Genomic DNA, 20041 nt, shown 5'->3' with positions numbered 1-20041 from the left:
TTTTCTACTTTCCCTTCCCATGGATATCTGAGAGTTTCTCCGAACCCTTCTTGTTACCAAGGATGTTTATCGTTTCTTTAAGGCAAAGGACACTGTCATTAAGTCAAAATGGCAGTCTAGAGAATGGGATAAGATATTTACCAAACTATTTCCAAAAAGGGATGATTTCCAAAATACATAAACAACTCAATAGAAAAGTCATCAGTAAAAAAAATAATCGAGTTTAATATTGGGGCAGAGAAAAACAGTGCAGACAAGGCTGGTGAAAACCACAGAAACAGATGACTTGAACAAGAGAGAGCTCTTTTGTCCCAGACCAATAGCTGGGAAGCCAGCATGGAACTGATCCTGGACCCTGGAATGTGGGTATCAGTGAGGAGACCTCAGAAATCTATGTGGCCCCTTGTAGTGGATCAGTGCTTGCCTAGGATAGGAATAGACTTTGGGAGCCCATTCCACGTGGAGGGATACTCCCTGAGCTTAGATAAATGGGGGTGTGCCTAGGCTTTATACCAAAGGATATGAAGACCTCCTATGGAAGTCCTCATCCTTCCTGCGGAGCAGAAAGTGTATATAATAGGTAGGGTGTTAGTTCAGGGGGCAGGAGAGGAGAGGAGCGAAAGGGACCTGGGATTGATATTTAAAATAATATTCTTTCTAATTAAAATAAAATTAAGAAAAAATAGAGTTGATATTGAAACAGAATTCTCATCAGAAGAAGCTCAAATGGCCAAGAAACACTCAATGACATGCAAAACATCCTTAGGTATCATGGGTGTGCAAATCAAAAAGACTGTGATTCCATCTTACACTTGTCAGAATGTTTAAGATAAAAAAATACAAGTGACAGCTTCTGCTGGAGAGGATGTGGAGAAGGCAACAGTCTTCCACTGCTGATGAAGGTGTAGCCACTTTGGAAGCCAGTGTGATTGTTTCTCATAAAACTGAGAATCTATCCAGCACAATGCCCAGGTCTAACACTCCTGTGAATATACTGAAAGGATGTTCAACCATACCCCAAAGACACTTGCTCAACTATGTTCTTAGATGCATTGTTTGAAATAAGAAAAAAATAACTAAATATCCTTCAGCTGAAGAATGGCTAAAGAATATGTGGTACATTTATACAATGGAGAATTATTCTGCTTTAAAAAAAGGACAGCAGAATATTTTAAGCCAAATGAGTGGACCTAGAAATAGATCATCCTGAGTGAGGTAACCCAGACACAGAGAAAAATGAATTGGGATATTTTTGATGACTGCTTCTATTTCATTAGGAGTTATAGGCCAAATAAATTTGTTTTTTTAATATTGATTTAACTTTTTAAAATGGCACCTATCGAGAAAACTATACTTGTCTTTTAGATTTTTCATTTGCATAGAGTACATGTTTTTAAAGTATGAAACATGATTCTCTGTATTTCGTTCCTGTCTGTTATTATGTCCTGCCTTCATTTTTGATTTTGGTAATTTTGTATTCTCTCTGTGTCTTGCTTGTAGTTGGATAAAAGTTGGTCTACCTTGTTGATTGTGTCAAACCACAAATCCTTGAAACTTTGATTAAATTTTATTTATATCAGTCCTGGGTTTGATTATTTCCTGCCACATATTCCATTTAGGTATGCTTATTTCTTTTGGTTGTAGAGCTTTCAGGTGTGACATGAAAAGGCTATTATGCATTTTCGCCAGTTTTGGTTTTCTTTCTTTTGGTTTGGGGTTAATTTTTTTCCTTTTTTTTTCAAATTTAGATACTTAATGCTGTGAATTTTCCTCTTACCACCACTTTTATTACGTCACATAAGTTTGGGCATGTTGTAAGTTGATTTTTCAATTAATTCTAGAATGTTTTTAATATCTTTAGTTCTATTTTCAACTCTTATTCATTCGACAGGAAACTGTTTAGTTTCTATAAGTTTATATGTTTTCTGTTTTTCCTGTTGTTGATATCCACTATGATTTGATATGTTATAGGAAATTATTTCAATTTTCTTTGTTTCTGAGTACGAATCCTTGAGAAACTCTTGTGAGGTGCTGAGTAGAATGTATGTTCTTATTTTCTTGGATGAAATTTTCTGTAAAATCTGTCAGTTCCATTTGGTTTATAAAGTCTGTTATCTCCAGTATTTCTTTGTTTTCTTTTGTAAGAGTAGGGTACTGAAGACTCCCACTACCAGTGTGAAGGCCACTATATGATTTAAGATATAGTACTGTTTCTTTTCAAAGAGTGGTTACCCTTGTTTTTGAGAATAGATGTTAAGAATTTAAACATCTACTCGATGTTTATAAATCAACTAGATTTTCCCTTTGATGAATATATGTTGCTCTTTCATATCTCTTTCATTAATTTTGTTTTAGGTCCATTTTTTTAGATATTAAAATGGCTCCAGTAAATTTCTTCTCAGGTTCACTTGTTTGGAATATGTTTTGAACCTTTTACAGTGAGGCAATACCTTTTCCTGATGTTGTTGCTTTTCTTGATACAACATAAGGATGGATCACATTTTCACCTCATTTTGGTTAATCTTTGTCATTTATTGGGCAGTTTAGGCCATTTGTATTGAGAGATCACAATGACTGATGATTATTAATTCCTATTATTAATTTTTGATTCTGTTTTGTGGTGTTTGTGTGTGTATCTGTGTGTGATTGAGTGTGTGTTTCTCTCTCTCTCTCTCTCTCTCTCTCTCTCTCTCTCTCTCTCTCTCTGTGTGTGTGTGTGTGTGTGTGTGATAGCCTTCTATCAATTTTGCTTGTGTGAGATTAATTGTTTCCTGTGTTATCAATGTTGTGATTATCTTATTTCCTTTGTTTTTTTCTTTCTAGCCCAATATATATGGCTGGATTTGTAGGTAAGTATTGTTTAAATTTGACTTTGTACTAAATGTCTAATATTTCTTGTGTATAGCAAACATCTGGGCTGGAATGTGTGGTCTCTCTTTAAATGTTACTTGGTCTTCTTCATTTCCAACTTTTTAATATGTTTTGCTTGTTCTGTACAGTTAGTGTTTTTTCTTATTTTGTGTTGAAGGAACTTTCTAGTTTTTTGTAGCCTAATTTGTGTTCTGAATATTTCTTGTACATTTATAGCCATCTCTTTCTTTAGGTTAGAAAAATTTTCTTCTATGTTATTGTTGATGATATTTTTGAAGCCTTGAGTATGAATTATTCTTATTCCTGTAATCCTATTATTTTAGGTTTGGTCCTCTCAAAGTGTACAAGTTTCCTGAATGTTTTGTGTCAGGAATTTTTCATAATTACCATTATTTTTGAATGATATATCCATTTTTTATTGAATCTTCAGTGCCTGAGATTCTCTATCTCTTTCATTCTGCTGGAGATTACTACATATGTAATTTCAATTCACATTTCTAAGTATTTTGTTTCCAAATTACCTTTAGTTTTAGTTTTCTTTATTACACACACACACACACACACACACACACACACACACACACACACACATATATATATATATATATATATATATGTTTCCTTTCCTTCAAATATTTCTTTCTTTTTCATTGGAATTCTTTCAGTCTTGGTTGTTTATTTTTATATTGGTTTGTACATTTTGACCAAAATATCCCCTTACTGCTCTCCTTAAAGTCCCCAAAATATACTCTTCAGGTTCAGTTTCTCTTCAAAAAAGGCCAGGCAGTTATATATGAACTTTCAGTCAAACTAGGCAACTCCTCTCTTATTGAGGATGGATAAGACAACTTTGTAGGAGGAAAGTATCCCCAAATCTGTCAACAGAGTCAGAGACAGCCCCTTCTCCCACTGATAGGAGTCCTGCAAGAAGACCATGCACAAAACTCTAACATATATGCAGAGTGCCGAAGTCCATCCCATGAAGGCCCCCTGGTTGTTGATGCAGGTTCTGCGAGTCCCAGTAATGATAACATTGTTGATATCATGGACTTCCTGTGGTGACCTTGACCATTCTTTCTCCCATTTATGTTCTTCTCTCTCTTCAGCACAGTTTCCAGAGCTCTCCCTAATATTTTACCATGGGTCTCTGAATGTATGTATATTCATCAGTTTCTGTGTAAAACCTGGCTGATAACAATTGGACTAGGTACCAAACTATGAAGACAGCAGATCATTATCAATCATTTCATTATGTTTTGCCAGTTGTGTTTGTTTATATGCGTTATATTTGGGCTACCCTAGCTCTAGGTCCTGAAGCTCTAGGGAGTGTCAAAGTAAGACTCCCTTTCATGGTTACAAGCTGGATTAGTTATTACTTGGCCACTCCCACAGTTTCAGAGCCACCTTTACCTCTTCACATCCTGGACCTTAAAATTGTAAGTAGAAGGTTTTGTGGCTGGGGTTGTATCCCAATCCCTCCATTGGAAATGTTGCCTAGTTATAGAAGATGGCTGTTTCAGGCTCACCATTGCTAGGAGTAACGCTCATAAATTCTTGGAATTATCCATTGCACTAGGATTCTAGCTTGTCTTAGAGATGGCCCTCATTTCAATTGTTATTCTTAGTAGAGTATCCCTCCATCATCTCCCCTTTGACCCCTTCTTTTCATTTCCCTACTCACCATCCAGACCCCTCCATCATTTTACAGCAATGATCTATTCTATTTGCCCTTACAATGACATTTATTATTACCCCATTAATACCTCCTTGTTACTTAGCTTTTCTCGATCATAGTTACTTTGTGGTTTGCTAATATCTATTTATAACTGAACACCTACCATCTTTGTCAGTCTGGGTTATCTCATTCATAATGATAAATTTACATCCATTTCCCAACAATTTTCTGATATCTTTATTTTTAACAGTGGTATAATATTCCATTGTGTAAATGTAGCACATTTTCTTTATCCCTTCTTTGTTGTAGGCTGTCTAGATTGCTTACAGTTTCTGGCTATTATAAATAAAGCTTCTATGAACACAGTTAAGCAAGTCTTGTATTGCTGACCATCCTTTGGGTATACACACAGGAGTGTTATAGCTGGGCCTTGAGGTTAAATCAATTTCCAATTATTAGAGAATATTCCATGTTTATTCATTACAAAAGTAGCTGTACAAGTTTATACTCCCAAAAGCATTGGAGAAGTGCTCCCTTTACATCATATCCTCAATATCATGAGCTGTCACTGTGTCTTTGACCTTAGCCATTCTGACTGGTGTAAGAAGCAATCTCATAATATTTTAATTTGCATTTTCTGTTGGATAAGTATGTTGAACATATTTAAAAGTGATTTCCAGGAATTTGAAATAACTTTTTTTTGAGTATTCTGTTTATATACATCTCATTTAAATAGATTATTTGGTTTGTCGACTTTTAGTTTCTTGAGATCTTCATAATGTTTTGGAAATAAGCACTCTGTTTCCTGTGGGTTTGAAAAAGATCTTTTTTCATTCTTTAGGTTTTCATGCAGAAATTGATCACTTTAATTAGGTCTCATATATTAACTGTCAACCTTAGTGTCTATGATATTGGTTTTCTTTTCAGGAAGTAGTCTCCTGTGATAAATTAGGTAAAGTATGTGGATTTATGTTGAGGTCTTTGATTCACTTCAACTTGAGTTTTGTGCAGGGTGATAAAAATTGGTCTATTTGTATTCTTCGAACCAATGTCATCCACTTAGACCAGCACAATTTGTTGCTGATGCTTTTCCTCATCAATTGCATACTGTTAATTTCTTAGTTAAAAATAAGTTGTCGAGCCTTCCAATAGCCACTGGAAAAAGGAAGAAACCCCATATGCACTGAATGGAAGAAGGGATGGGAAGAAGACAGAGTAAGAACACACTCAATGACAGAAAGACCAATATGGCATCACCAGAATCTATGGACTTCACACCAGCAAGATATGAAAATACAAACACAGAGGATGAAGAAGAGATGGACCTCAAAAATTATCCTAAGCCCTTTCTGCCTACTGACCCAGGAACTAGGTGAGTGACCTCTGCCCTTACCTAACTCCCGCCCAAAACATCACTCACCACTACCACCCACCCTCCCCCATGTGCCTGCTGGCTTGGTGTAACAAGCCCATCAGGGAGAACCTACCTGCTCCCTGAATCTGGTAACACCCCACTCTTCCATCTCTTTCTGGCAACTGATCCACAAAGAGTGAGGAGACTACCAGGAGAGGCAAGATCATCCAGAGTTGTGGACTTTGAATTCCTGGTCCCCACACAAAACTGGGTCACAATAGGAGATAGAGGGACCCCACCTGCACCCACTATAAGAAGATATGGGAAGCAGACATAATAAGATTTCATTCAAAAAAAGAAAGAATAATATTACACCACCAGAACCTAGGGACTCTACTCCAGCAAGACCTGAAAAGCACAACACACACCATGAAGATAGATGGACTTCAAAAATTATCTCAGCAAGATGATAGAAACCTTTAAAGAGGAAACAAGAAAATCCCTTAAAAAGTAGAAGAAAAAGCAAACAAAAAATTAAACGAAATGGAGGAAAAAACAAACAAAAAAATTCAAGAAATAAACAAATCTCTTAACGAATCTAAAGAAACCCAAGAAAAACATCCAAAAAAGTGAAGGGAGTTCTTGAAATAATTCAAAGCATAAAAGCTGAAATAGACAAAATAGAGAAAACACAGAATGAGGCAATGCTGGAAATGGAAAGGCTGGATAAAAGATCAGGAACTAAACATGTGAATATAACCAATAGAATTTAAGAGATGAAAAAGAGAAACTCAGGTATTGTAGACTCGCTGGAGAATATATATTCATCAACCAAAGAAAACCTCAAGTCCAAAAAATCCCTAACACAAAATATCCAGGAAACATGGGACACCATAAAAAGACCAAACCTAAGAAAAATAGGTGTAGAAGAAGATGAAGAAACACTGATCAAAGGTACAGAAAACATTCAACAAAATCATAGAAGAAAACTTCCCCAGCCTAAGGAATGATATGCCTATAAAAGTAAAAGAAGCTTACAGGACACCAAGCAGACTGGACCATAAAAAGAAGTCCCCCCAACACATAATAATCAAAACACCGAATCTACAGAATAAAGAGAAAATATTAAAAGCAGCAAAGGAAAAAGGCCAAGTAACATGAAAGGCAAACCAATCAGAATCACACCCGAATTCTCAATGGAAACTCTGAAGGCCAGAAGGTCTTGGATAGATACCCTACAAGCACTAAGGGAGCATGGATGTCAACCCAGACTACTGTACCCAGCAAAACTTTAAATCACTATAGATGGAGAAAGCAAGATATTCCATGACAAATCAGATTTAGACAATACATATCCACAAATTCAGCACTACAGAAGGTTCTATTAGGAAAACTCCAACCCAATGAACATAACTACACTCACAAAAACACTGGCAATAGATAATCTAATTTTACCAATCACAAAAAGAAACAGGAGGGCAAAATCCACACCCAATGACACCACCAACAGTAAATCCAAAACAAAGAACCAATGAAAAATGGACATTAATATCCCTAAATGTCAGTTATCTTAATTTACCCATAAAACAATATAGGCTAACAGAATGGATACAAAGACATAATCCATCCTTCTACTGTTTACAAGACACACACCTCAATTTCAAAGACAGGCAATACCTCGGAGTAAAAGGATGGGAAATAATTTTCCAATCAAATAGGCTCAAGAAACAAGCTGGTGTAGGAATCCTAATATCTAACAAATTAGACTTTAAACTGAAAGCAAACAAAAGAGATGAAGAAGGGCATTTCATACTCATCATAGGAAAAGTCCATCAAGATGAAGTCTCAATCCTGAACATCTATGCCCCTAATACGAAAGCACCCACATTTGTAAAAGAAACATTACTAAAGCTCAAACCACACATAAAACCACAGACACTTATAGTAGGAGATTTCAACACCCCCCTTACGCCACTAAACAGGACCACCAGACAGAAACTCAACAAAGAAACAAAGGATCTGAAAGAAGAAACGACTCAACTGGTGTTAACGGATATCTATAGAGCATTCCATGCAAACGCAAAAGAATGTACCTTCTTCTCAGAACCACATGGCACCTTCTCTAAAATTGACCAAATAGTAGGCAACAAAGCAAACCTCCTTAGATACAACAGAATTGAAATAACCCCCTGTATCTTATCAGACCACCATGCATTAAAGCTAGAATTCAGCAACAATACAAATGGCAGAAAACCTGCAAACTTTTGGAAAATGAATAACACCCAATTGCACCATTCCTGGGTTGAGGAAGAAATAAAAAAAGAAATTAAAGACTTCCTAGAATTTAACGAGAACGTAGACATAACATACCCGAACTTATGGGACACGCTGAAAGCAGTGCTAAGAAGGAATTTCATAGCACCAAGTGCCCACATGAAGAAACTAGAGAAAAGTCACATTAGAGAACTGACAGAACAACTAAAGCACTAGAGCAAAAAGAAGCAAACTCACCAAGGAGGAGTAGACTCCAGGAAATAATCAACCTGAGAGCTGAAATCAATAAAGTAGAAACTAAGAAAACATTACAAAGAATCATTGAAAAAAAGAGTTGGTTCTTTGAGAAGATCAACAAGATAGACAAACCTTTAGCCAAACTAACCAAAAGGCAGAGAGAGAGAAAACTAATTAACAAAATCAGAAACGAAAAGGGGGATATAACGACGGACACTGTGCAAATCCAGAGAATCTTTAGGTCATACTTTGAAAATCTGTACTTCACAAAATTTGAAAACCTAATGGAAATGGACAGTTTCCTGGATAAATATCACTTACCAAAATAAAAGCAAGATCATATAAACAGTTTAAATTGACCTATAACCCCTAATGAAATAGAAGCAGTCATCAAAAGCCTCCCAACAAAAAAAAAAAAAAGGCCAGGAACAGATGGCTTCACTGCAAAATTCTACCAGAAACCAGACAAGAGCTAATTCCAGTACTCCTCAAATTGTTCCGCACAATAGAAGCAGATGGGATATTCCCAAACTTTTTCTACGAGGCTACAATCACTTTGATACCCAAGCCACACAAAGATATGACTAAGAATGAGAACTACAGACTAATATCCCTCATGAACATCGATACTGAAATACTCAATAAAGTATTGGCCAACAGAGTCCAAGAACATATCAGAAAAATCATCTACAATGATCAAGTACGCTTCATCCAAGGAATGCAAGGATGGTTCAACATATGAAATTCTATCAACGTAATCCACCATATAAACAAACTGAAAAAGAAAAACCACGTGATCTTCTCACTAGACGCTGAAAAATCCTTTGAAATAATCCAACATCCCTTCATGATAAAGATCTTGGAGATAACAGGAATAACAGGAACATATATAAACATGATTAACACAATATACAACAAACCAATAGCCAACATCAAACTAAATGGAGCGAAACACAAAGTGTTTCCTCTAAAATCAGCATCAAGTCAATGCTGTCCACTCTCTCCATTTTTCTTCAATATTGTACTTGAAGTTCTGGCTATAGCAATAAGACAAGAAAAAGGGATCAAAGGGATACAGATAGGAAAGGATGAAGCCAAACTTTCACTATTTGCAGGCCACATGATAGTCTACATTAGTGCCCCGAAAAACTCTACCAGTGAACTCCTACTGCTGATAAACACTTTCAGCAAGATAGCAGGATACAAAATTAACTCAAAAAATCAGTTACCCTACAATATACAGATGATAAATCAAATGAGAAAGAATTAAGGGAAACATCACCTTTCACAATATCCACCAGGAACACAAAATATCTGGGGGTAACCCTAACGAAAAAAGGGAAAGACCTGTACAGTATGAACTTTGAGACTTTAAAGAAAGAAATTAAAGAAGATACCAGAAAATGGAAAGACCTCCCATGCTCTTGGATAGGTAGAATTAACATAGTAAAAATGGCAATCCTGCCAAATCAATTACAGATTCAATGCAAGCCACATCAAAATCCCAGCACAGTTTTTCACAGACATTGAAAGAACAACACTCAACTTTATATGGAAAAATAAGAAACCCAGGATAGCCAAAATAACTCTTTACAATAAAGAATCTTCTGGAGGCATCAGAATCCCTGACTTCAAGCTCTACTACAGAGCCATAGTTCTGAAAAACACTTGGTATTTGCAGAAAAATAGACAGATAGACCAATGGAATCTAATTGAAAACCCTGATATTGACCCACACACGTAAGAATACCTTATTTTGACAAAGGTGCTAAATCTATACAATGGAAAAAAGATAGCATCTTCCACAAATGGTGCTGGAAAATTGAATTCGGGCATGCAGAAAAATGCAGACAGATCCATACCTGTCACCATGCACAAAACTTAAGTGCAAATGGATCAAAGATCTCAGCATAAATCCATCCACACTGAATCTTCTAGAAGAGAAAGAGGGAATTAACCTTAAACAAATTAGCATGGGAGACAGCTTCCTGAACATTACACCAGTAGCACAGACATTGAGGTCTGCAATTAATAAATGAGACCTCCTGAAACTGAGAAGCTTCTACAAGGCAAAGGACACAGTAAGTAAGACAAAAACATCTGCCCACAAAATGGTAAAAATTTTCACTGACCCGACATCTGACAGATGGATGATTTCCAAATTATAAAGAGATCTCAAGAAATTGGCCACCAAAACACCAAACAATGAAATTAAAAAATGGGTTGCAGATCTAAATACAGAATTCTCAACAGAGGAATCTGAAATGGCTGAAAGACACTTAAGAAATTGCTTAAAATCCTTGGCCAACAGAGAAATGCAACTCAAAACAACTCTGAGATACTACCTCACACCTGTCAGAATTGCTAAAATCAAAAATACCAATGACAATCTATGCTGGAGAGCATGTGGAGAAAAAGGAACACTCCTCCATTGCTGGTGGGAGTGTGAACCTGTAAGACCACTCTGGAAATCATTTTGGTTGTTGCTCAAAAAAATGGGAATCAATCTACCTCAAGATGCAGCCATTCATCTCTTGGATATATACCCAAATAGTGCATGTTCATACAACAAGGACATATGTCCAACCATGTCCATAGCAGCATTGTTTGTAACAGCCAGAACCTGGAAGCAACATAGATGCCCCACAACTGAAGAATGGATTGAGAAAATGTGGTACATTCATACAATGGAATACTACTTAGCAGAAAAAAGCAATGGAATCTTGAAATTCGCAGGCAAATGGATGGAACTAGAAGAAACCATTCTGAGTGAGGTAACCCAGTCACAAAAAGACAAACATGGTATGTACTCACTGACATATGAATTTCAGACATACACTAAAGGATTGCCAGCCTGCAATCCTCTTCACCAAAGAAACTAGGAAACATGAAGGACTCTAAGGGATAAATGGTCCCCAGGACTGGAAGTGGCATGAACTTCTGAACTAATTGGAAGCTTGAGGGTAGGGGGTAGGGAGCTGCTACAATAAGAGAAAGAGAAGAGGAGTAGAGGAGAGGAAATGGAGGGGCATAAATATTGAGTTGGGGGAAGAATTGAAGAGAGAGAGCAGGATGAGAGAAACCATATTAGAGGGAGACACTATAGGTGCAAGAAGAGATCTGGAAACAGGGAGATCTCCAGAGACCTAGAAGGATGACATGATCTGACAATCCAGGCAATGGTGGAGTGGATAACCTAAAAGCCCTTCCCCTAAAATGAGATTGATGACTTCTCTTTATCCCATCCTAGAGCTCTAATCCTATTCCTGATTGAAGCAGAGACAGACATCCACAGATATACACTGAGCTGAAATCGTGAATTTAGTGGAAGAGGGGGGGGGGGAATGAACAGCGAAGGTGTGTGTACCAGTTTGTAGAAACCCACAGGATCAATTGGCCTGAACAAGGGAGAGCACATCAACCCCAGATGCTCTCAGGGAGGCCAGTACAGGACTGATCCAGACCCCTGAACATGGATGTCAATAAGGAGGCCTCTGCACTCTAGGGAGCCTCTGGTGGTAGATTAGTATTTTCCCTGGTGAAGGAAGGTTGTTTGAGTGCCCATCCCACGTGAAAGGTTACACTTGGCCCTGGACACATGGGGAAAGGCCCAGGACCAGCACAGGAAGATTTGGTGGACTTTGAAGACCACTGATGAGGGCCCTACCCTGCCTGGGGAGTGATTTGTGGATGGGGTGGGGGGTAGGCTGGGGTGGGGGAGGAGGGATGGGAGTGAGGGGAGGGAGAGGGAGAAGGGACTTACATGTGAAACAAGCTTGTTCTCTAACTAGAACTAATAAATAAATTTTAAAAAATTATCCTAGGAAGATGATAGAGACCTTTAAAGAGGAAACAATAAAATCCCTTAAAGAAATAGAAGAAAGAAAACAAGCAAAAAATTACATGAGATGGTGGCAAAGACAAACTAAAAAATTCAAGAGGTAAACAAATCTCTTAAAGAATCTAAAGAAACCCAAGAAAAAACAACCAAAGTAGTGAAGGAAGTAGTTGAAACTGTTCAAGATATGAAGCTGAAATAGAAATAACAAAGGAAACAAGACTGAGGTGATGCTGGAATTAGAAATGCTGGATAAATGATCAGGACCTAAGATGTGAGTATGAACAATAGAATTCAAGGAAAGGAAGAGATAATCTCAATTGTTGAAGACTCTCTAGAGGATATACAGTCATCAACCAAAGAATATCTCAAGTCCAACCAATCCCTAACATAAAATATGCAGGAAAAAATGGGACACCATGAAAAGGATGAACGTAAGAATAATAGGTATATTAGAAAGGGAAGAAATACAGCTCAAAGGAACAGAAAATATATTCAACAAAATCATAGAAAAACCTTCCCCAACCTACAGAAGGATATGCATACGAAAGTACAGAAGCTTACAGGACACCAAACAGAATAAACCACAAAAAGAAGTCCTCTTGGTACATAATAATCAAAACATGAAACCTACAGAATAAACATTAAATATTAAGAGCACCAAAGGAAAAAGCCCAAGTAACATATAAAGGTAGACCTATCAGAATAAAACCCAACTTCTCAATGGAAACTTTGAAAGCCAGAAGGTCCTGGAAGGATATCCTGCAAACACTAAGGGAGCATGTATGTCAACCCAGACTACTGTACACAGCAAATCTTTGAATCACTATAGATGCAGAAAACAAGATATTCCATGACAAAATGAGACTTAAACAATACATATGCACAAATCCAGACTACAGAAAATTCTGGAAGGAAAACTCCAACTCAACAAATATAAATACATTCATAAAAACATAGGCAATAGATAATCAAATTTTACCAAACATGAAAAGAAACAGGAGGGCAAAATACACACACAATGACACCCCCAACAAAAAAAAAAAAACAAAAAAAAAAGAACCAACAATCAATTGACATTAAAATCTCCCAATGTCAATGGCTTTACATGCCCATATAAAGATACAGGCTAAAAGAATGGATATGAAGACAGAATCCATCCTTCTGCTGTATACAAGAAACACACCTCAACTTCAAAGACAGGCATTACCTCAGAGTAAAGGGTTGGAGAATGATTTTCCAATCAATTGGGCCCAAGAATCAAGCTGGTATAGGAATCCCATTATGTAAAAATTAGACTTCAAAAAAAATCAATCAAAAGAAATAAAGAAGGGCACTGCATACTCATCACAGGAAAAGTCCAACAAGATGAAGTCTCAGTCCTAAACATCTATACCCCAAATACGAAGGCACCCACATTTGTAAAAGAAACTTTATTAAACATCAAACCACACAAAAAAACCACACACCATTATAGTAGGAGACTTCAATACCCTGCTTTCACCACTAGACAGGACACCAAAAAGAATCTTAAAAAAGAAACAAGGGATCTAACTGTAGTCATGATCCAACTGGGTTTAATCTATAGAGCATTCCATCCAAACACAAAAGAATATAACTTCTTTTCACCACCACATGGCAACTTCTCTACAATTGAACACATAGTTGGCCACAAAGCAAAATATCCAGGAAACCTCCAGAGATACAAAAAAAAATTGAAATAACCAGTGTATATTACAGATCATTAAGCTTTAAAGCTAGAATTCAACAGCAGTACAAATTGCAGAAAAGCTACGAACTCAGGGAAATTAAATAACACCATATTGCACCATTCTAGGTTGAGGAAGAAATAAAAATAGAAATTAAAGACTACCTAGAATTTAATGAAAGTGTATACACAAGGTACCCAAAATTATGGGACACTCTGAAAGCAGTGCTAAGAGGAAAGTTCATAGAACTAAGTGCCCACATGAAGAAACTGGAGAAAAGTCACACTAGATAATTGACAGAACAACTGAAAACTTTAGAGCTAAATGAAACAAACTCACCACAGAAACCACAGAGGAATAGATGCCAGGAAATAATCAAACTGAGGGCTGAAATCAATAAAGTAGAAACTAGGAAAACATCAATGAAACAAAGATATGGTTCTTTAAGAAGATAAATAAGATAGAAAAAACCTCTATCAAACTAACCAAAAGGTAGAGAGAGAGCATGCTAATTAACAAAATCAGACAAGAAAAGGGAATATAACAATGGACACTGAGGAAATCCAGAGGATAATCAGTCATACTTTGAAAACCTGTACTCCACAAAATTTGAAACTCTAAAGGAAATGGACAATTTTGTGGATGGATATCACCTACCAAAATTAAATGAAGAACAGATAAGCAGGTTAAATAGACCTATTGCCCCTAATGAAATAGAAGTTTTTTTTCAAAAGCATCCCAATCAAAAAACTCCCAGGACCAGATGGCTTCACTGCAGAATTCTACCAGAAATTCAAACAAGAGCTAATACCAGTACTCCTCAAATTGTTCCACACAATAGAAGTAGAAAGGACATTGACAAAATCTTTTTACTAGGCTACAATCAATTTGATACACAAGCCACACAATGATACTAGTAGAAAAGAGAACTACAGACCAATATCACTCATGAACATTGATGCAAAAATACTCAACAAATTATTGGTGAATTTAATCAAACACATCAGAAAAATCATCCACTATGATCAAGTATGCTTCATCACATGGATGCAAGTATGGTTCAACATATGAAAATCCATCAATGTAATCCACCATATAAACAAACTGAAAAAGAAAATGCACATGATTTTCTCACTAGATGCTGAAAAACTCTTTGACAAAATCCAACATCACTTCTTGATAAATATCTTGAAGTGAACAGGAATAACATGAACACATCTATACATGATAAAAGCAATATGCAGCAAATCAAAAAACAACATCAAACTAAATGGAAAGAAACTCAAAGCAATTCCTCTAAAATCAGGAACAATAAAAGACTGTCCAATCCTTCCATATCTCTTTAATGTTGTACTTGATGGTCTAGATAGAGCAATAAGACAAGAAAAGGGGATCAAAGGGATACAAATTGGTTAGGAAGAAGTCAAAATTTCACTATTTGCAGATGATATGATAGTCAACATAAGTGACCCAAAATACTCTCCCAGGCAACTCCTACAGCTGATAAACACCTTCAGCAAAGTAGCAGGATACAAAATTAACTCAAAAAATCAGTAGACCTACTATATACAAATGATGAATGCAATGAAAAAGAAATCAGAGAAACATCACCCTTCACAATATCCCCAAGCAACATAAAATACTTTGGGGTAAAGGTAATCAAAAAAGTGAAAGACCTGTACAGTACATATTTTGAGTATTTTAATAAAGAAATTAAAGAAGATACCAGAAAATGGAAACTTCTCCCATGCTCTTGGATAGGTAGAATCAACATAGTAAAAATGGCAATTTTGCGAAATGTAATCTACAGATTCACTGTAATCCCCATCAAAATCCCAACATAGTTTTTCACAGACCTTGAAAGATCAATACTAAACTTTATATGGAAAAATAAAAAACCCAGGAGAACCAAAAAACTCTGTACAATAAAAGATTTTCTGGAGGCATCACCATCCCTGACTTCAAGCTCTCTTATAGAGCCATAGTTCTGAAAACAGCTTGGTATTGGCACAAAAATAGATAGACCAATGGAATTGAATTGAATAAATGATATTAACCCACATTCCTATGAACACCCTATTTTTCACAAGGAAGCTACATCTACACAATGGAAGAAAGATAGGATCTTCATCAAATGGTGCTGGCACAACTATAATTGGTTATGCATAAGATTGCAGATAGATCCATAGCTGTCACCATGCACAAAAATTAAGTGCAAATGGATCAAATATCTCAACATAAATCCAGGTCAACTGGATCAGTTCCAGGCTGGTGAATCCCCCAGAAACAGCTGGCCTGAACAAGGGAGAGCACATTGACCCCAGACTGCTATCTGGGAGGCCAGCACAAGAATAATCCAGACTCCTGAACAAGGATGTCAGTGAGGAGGCCTCTGAACTCTAGCAGACCCCTGGTAGTGGATTAGTATTTTTCCCTGGTGTAAGAAGGGATTTGAGAGCCCATCCTATGTGAAGGGATGTACTGTGGGCCTGGACACATGGGGGAGGGCCTAGGCTGGCCCAGGATGATGTGCTGTACTTTGGGGAGCCCCCATCATGGCCTCTACCCTGACTGGGGAGTGCAGGGTGGATGGCATGTGGAGTAGGCCAGGAGTGGGGGAGGGGTTGGAGGGAAGGAGAGGGAGAGGGAGAATGCATTGATATGGGAACAAGCTTGTTCCTAATTTAAACTAATAAAAAATAAAGGAGGTTAAAGACAAAAAATATCAGGTGTCAATGGGTTTGTGTATTTATGCCTTCAGTTTCATTAGATTCCCTTAATTTGTTTTTATACCAATATTGGACATATTCATTTGAAATTAATAAAAGATTGTTTTTTGCTAAACTGATTTTTGTTTTGTTCTGTATTTTTATTTGAGTATTATTCTTTCAATGTCTGTAAATAATTGTGTTCAAATTTTAATGATAATTATGCTGATTCTACAGACTGTTTTTGATAATATGTCCATATTTTACCATCTTAAACTTACCAATCCATTTGCTTGGGAAATCTTTACATTTTCTGATATCTTCTATGAATTTTTTCTTTAAAGACTTTAAAGACTCATCATAAAGTTCTTTCATTTTCTTGGCTAGAGTTACACCAAGATATTTTGTTTTTTTTTTTAAGTGTTCTGTTCACCTTATTTTCTCAACAATTTTATCATTTGCATATAGGATGGCTACTAATTTTTTGAGTCATTCTTGTTTCTAGCAACTTTGCTGAAGGCATTTATTAGCTGCAGGAGTTGCCAGGTAGAATTTTTGTGGTCACTTATGTATGCTATTATATCATCTACCAATAGTGATACTAAGAATTCTTCCTTTCCAATTTGGAAATTCATTTTTTCTTACTTGTCTTATTACTCTAGCTAAAATTGCAACTACTGTAATGAATAGATGTGGAGAGACTGAACATATTTTAGAGTAATTTCCCAGCCCTGACCATGTCACTCCATCACCCAAGCTGCTCCTGGGCCCTGCACCCAACTCCAGATGTCTTCCTCTATTCAGATGCAGGTCACACCAGTGAAAAGAACAGGTAAATATTCTGCCTAAAACATGAATTGCCCAGTACCTGGCTTCTGTTCTAAATGAATTCTCTTCTGTTCTATTATACTGCCTGCTACTCCCCCCTCATTTACAACCCCAAAGTACAGGCCCTGCACCCAATCCTGGATCCTCTAACAGTGGAGCCAGTATTTTCCCTAAAGCACAAATAGATTTTGGAAACCCATCCAATATGGAGGGATACTATTGCAACCCAGGTGTGGGAAGGTGACACAGGACCTGCCCTAAATGATGTGATGGACTTTGATGGACCCTGTGGAGGGCTTCACTGTACCTGGGGAAGAGGTGGTGGGTGAGTTGGGGGTTTAATGCTGAGCATGGGAGGATGGAGAGGTGAGGGAATGGGGGGATGCATATGTAAAAAATTGCTTTTAAAATAAATAAATAAATTATACATCATTTCTCTATGGACATTCTAAAAGCCAGAAGAGCCTGGAGAGATAGCTGAAGATGCTAAAAGAACATGGATGCCATCCCAGACTACAATAACCATCAAAACTTTTAATAACAAAGGGACATTATTTCTCCAATGAAAGCAAAATTTTCAATCAATAAATGGAAAAACAAGATATTTCATGACAAAATTCAAATTTAAAAAATATCTATCCATAGTTCCTGCTCTGCAGAAAGTATGAGAAAGAAAACTACTGTAGTGATATATTATTTGTAATCTAATAATGCTTGCCTGGAGATCAGAATGCAAAGCTATCCACAGCCATAGAGGCCAGGCATTGTGGTACACAGTTTTAATTAAAGCAGAATACAAGTTAGTCACAGAAGCTGGGTGATGGTGGTACAATCCTTTAATACCAATACTAGAGAGGTATATAAAACAGGAGCAGGGTCAGAGAGTGGGTAATCATTCTCCAGACATAATGAAGACAAGATTGTCCCAGCCTTGATATGGGTAAGAACTTTCTGGTAGCTTGGCTGCTTTGCTTTTCTGATACTGATAATCATATTGAACCTCAATATCTATCTCTGTGTTTATATTATTCATATTACAATATGTTTCCTTTCGCCCTAATTATGATTTTAAATATTTTTGAGAAGTACTTTAAAGTAGAAATATTTTAACAGAGGCTGACACATACTTTATAATTACTTTTGTCCCATTAAAACAACTTAAAAATTTAATTAATTCATAGTATTATAAAACCAAATATGGGACAAAATCTCTGTGAATATAAAAAGTTAATCGGCTATTAACTAATTAATAAATCAGTCAGGAAAATCACACATTTTAGAAATGATGTATGAATATTATCATTTTGAAAATCTTATACTAAAACTATAAAATTAAAAGTTATACATTCACCCTAGTGATCTTCATTCAATAATTTCAAATTTTAAAAATAAATAAGACTGATCACATCATATTTGTCAATGCAAAGATTTATTTTTTAATCAAATTGAAGTGATGTAAAGGAAAAAATTGACCATGGCCAGTTACTGACAATATTCAAGCTATAGCTTTTGCTTTGCATAATGCAGTTTAAGAGATTGAAACTATGTGGAATGTTTTAAATAAAGACATATCCCATGAACATCAGTGAACAGATGTCCTTGTTGTATGATTGTGCTTTTTTTTGGGTATATGCCTAAGAGTGGAATTGCTGGATCATGTTGTAGACTGATTCCCATTTTCTTGAGGAATTGCCATACGGATTTCCCAAGTGGCTCTACAAGTTGGCACTCCCACCAGTGGAGAAGTGTTCCCCTTTCTCCACAACCTCTCCAGCATAAACAGTCATTGGTGTTTTTCATTTTGGCCATTCTGACAGGAGTAAGATGGTTTCTAAGAGTTGTTTTGATTTGCATTTCGATGATGGCTGAGGATGTTGAACACTTTCTTATGTGTATTTCAGCCATTTTAGATTCCTCTATTGAGAATTGTCTATTTAGGTATCCAGAAACTGGAAACAGCCTAGATGCCCCTCAACCGAAGAATGGATAGAGAAAATGTGGGACATTTACACAATGGAGTACTGCTAGGCAGAAAAAATAAAAAACAATGGAATCTTGAAATTTGCAAGAAAATGGATGGAACTAGAAGAAGCCATTTTTGAGCAATGTACTCCAATTACAGAAAGACAAATATGGTACGTACTCATTCATATGCAGATTTTAGACATAGAGTAAAGGTTTTCCAGCCTACAATCCACACTGCCAGAGTAGCTCGTAAACAAGTAGGACCCTAAGAGAGACATACATGGTCCCCTGGAAAAGGGGAAAGTTTCAAGATCCCCTGAGCTCGGGCAGAGGGGGGGAGCTAGAAGAATGAGTAGGGGAAAAGAGGAGAGATGCAGAGGACATGAGGGAGCAGAAAGGTTGAGTCAGGGGAAGAATAGAAGATACAAGAATAGAGATACCATAATAGAGGAAGATATATTAGGTTTACAGAAAAATCATACACTAGGGAAATGTCTGGAGATCTACAATCTGGAGATCTGGAGCTAACAATCTAAGCAACAGAGGAGAGGCTATTTTAATGCCTTCCCTGGATAATGAGAA

At 36.6% G+C, this 20041-nt stretch overlaps 1 long non-coding RNA gene across 2 annotated transcripts; it reads left to right on the top strand.

The window, feature by feature from the left end:
• Window positions 1–446: 446 nt before the first annotated feature.
• On the top strand, window positions 447–19492 carry LOC107979724. 2 transcript variants are annotated; one of them, XR_004770274.1, is made up of 4 exons: window positions 447–1814; window positions 2824–2849; window positions 17329–17498; window positions 19433–19492. It is a non-coding gene; the product is annotated as an uncharacterized LOC107979724 (long non-coding RNA). The 2 variants fall into 2 exon arrangements; XR_003485770.2 differs by lacking the exon at window positions 19433–19492 and adding an exon at window positions 17950–18627.
• Window positions 19493–20041: the final 549 nt, after the last annotated feature.

This window comes from Cricetulus griseus, chromosome 5 (assembly GCF_003668045.3).
Source record: "Cricetulus griseus strain 17A/GY chromosome 5, alternate assembly CriGri-PICRH-1.0, whole genome shotgun sequence".
NCBI lineage: Eukaryota > Metazoa > Chordata > Mammalia > Rodentia > Cricetidae > Cricetulus > Cricetulus griseus.
The sequence above is the reverse complement of the archived record's forward strand: the minus strand, read 5'-3'. Positions and strand labels throughout refer to the sequence as shown.